Source organism: Pseudophryne corroboree, chromosome 10 (assembly GCF_028390025.1).
Source record: "Pseudophryne corroboree isolate aPseCor3 chromosome 10, aPseCor3.hap2, whole genome shotgun sequence".
In the NCBI taxonomy this organism is placed as follows: Eukaryota; Metazoa; Chordata; class Amphibia; order Anura; family Myobatrachidae; genus Pseudophryne; species Pseudophryne corroboree.
In genome coordinates this window covers 92,687,808-92,689,928 of record NC_086453.1, presented here as the reverse complement: position 1 = coordinate 92,689,928, position 2,121 = coordinate 92,687,808, and the positions used below count along the sequence as shown (strand labels likewise).

The window sequence follows — 2,121 nt, the reverse complement described above, 5'->3', positions numbered from 1 at the left end:
CCGTGTGCTGCCTGTCAGTGAGGACAGGAGCACACAGCTGATCAGGAGAGTGCTACAACGTGGCACTACCTGATTGGCTGAAGAAACCCACTTAGGCATAACTCAAAGTGGGTTTCTGGCATTCGGGTAAAGGTGACCCATGGGCAAACATGGTTCCCCTTTCAGTTCGTGGTCGGGACACTTTTTTTGGTTTGTTTTTTCTCCTTGCAGTATTTGTTTGAAATAAACATGTGCAGTGTTTTTTTTCTTCATAAAAAATTAACAATAAAAAATAATATTGCCGTTAATGCTGGAACATGTGTGTTTGTTTGTAAAAAACAAACAGCTTTTTTTAAATTTTAAACAAAAAAAGCTTCCCAAAATTTAAAACGTTACACTATTTTTAAACTGGAAAGGACTGAATCTCTGCAATATGTGAGTCACAAATTGTTCAGCTTATAAATTTATTGTGTGCCACATGAAGTACATTTTGATATTCAACTCTAAATCACAAATCTAGAAGCTCTTAAGCTTAATTTTGTTGTGGCAACCAAACAAAATATATGCTTACAGTACATTAATGGTTTTCACTGTGTACTTTTAAAAAAAACAGGGTAATAATGTTGGTGTGACTTTTTACACAGTCACACAGACCAGCCGGCCAGACAGGCCTCACACCAGTCATGATGATGCCGGTATTGCAGGTAAGTCTTCACTGTAGTCACATATTCTGTAAACACATAGAAGTACAAAATATTATTTACAAATTTGGCACCTAGGATCTGCTTCTGGAAGCCGACCTCGTGTAAGGCGGCCATCACAGGTCTCGGCCCACTTACCCAGGAGGCCAACTAAGAGCCGGCGTCTTGCCTCTGATTCAGCACCTCCATCATCCCCACCCAGGCGAAGGCTATCGGCAGTGTCACCCAAGCCACCACTGGCACTACTGGCGAGTTCGCTGAGTGATGAGCCCAGATCACCTCAGTTATCTGGTGATTAAATTGTGAAACAAAACACATAAGCAAGAATATACACAGTCGACTTTGGATGATGTTAGTTTGTTTGGAGTTTACATGTTTTACCCAACAATCAATGTAATGTTACGTCTTCAATTGCTCAAGGTGCTTTACTTAAATAAAATAAGGTCTTAGTGGATGGTCTAGACAACCTAGTTGTCTGAAAATATATGAATTGAGGATACATTAAGCACACACACGAGAAAAAAATAAATGTAAACTTTTTGAACCCAAAAAAAAATTAATTAGAATACAAAACACATTCCTGTCTCCGTCTCCAAAATGTATGAAGCTGGTGTGTATGTATGGAGCTATGTTTTTCAAGGGTAATGACTGTAAATGTTTTTTGAGCATCAACTAAGCACAATGGACACACCACTATAAACAACAAACAGTAAGTAACAAAACACACACTAGAAAGTAGAGCAAAGTGTTTAGTGAAGGATAATTACAGCCTAATAAAACTTACCTGAAAAATAACGCAGGATCACTTGTTGCCGTACCTGCCTCCCTACATTTGTACTCACACTGTCACCAGATGGTTCTAACTCCTCTGCTTGCTGACTGATTTCTCCCTCACCATGTGCAAGATCTTGACTTAAACACAGATTATGGAGAAAACAGCAGCAGAACACAATCCTAGTCACCTTTGAGGGACTATACAACAAAAGGCCAGCAGATTTATCAAGACACCGAAAACGTGACTTCAGCAACCCAAAACATCTTTCTATCACATTCCGCGTAGCCTTATGTGCATGATTATAACTGTGTTCAGCAGGAGAATCAGGTTGGGACAATGGAGTAAGGAGCCAAGAGTAGCAGCCGTAACCCCCATCACCTGAAAAACAGATATAGTCAACATTAGGACATATGTTAGATTATTCAAACACCTCCTCCAAAATCTAGCCTGTGGTTAAAAGACATACACACATAACATTTTCAACATACCCAACAGCCAGCCATCAGGCATTTGTCCCTCCTCAAATTTTTCGAAGAGCGATGACTGACTGAGGATGAAGGAGTCATGGCAGGCACCAGGGTAACCTGCAACAACACTCATTATTTTTAATTTTGCATCACAGACCACCTGGACATTAGTTGATTGATCAAGATGCCTATTAGTATA

The 2,121-nt window shown here is 39.8% G+C and overlaps 1 long non-coding RNA gene across 1 annotated transcript; it reads right to left on the bottom strand.

The window, feature by feature from the left end:
• Window positions 1-424: 424 nt before the first annotated feature.
• Window positions 425-964, bottom strand: LOC134965043 (uncharacterized). Its single transcript, XR_010188282.1, has 2 exons — window positions 819-964; window positions 425-709 (listed from the first exon to the last, which is right to left on the bottom strand). It is a non-coding gene; the product is annotated as an uncharacterized LOC134965043 (long non-coding RNA).
• Window positions 965-2,121: the final 1,157 nt, after the last annotated feature.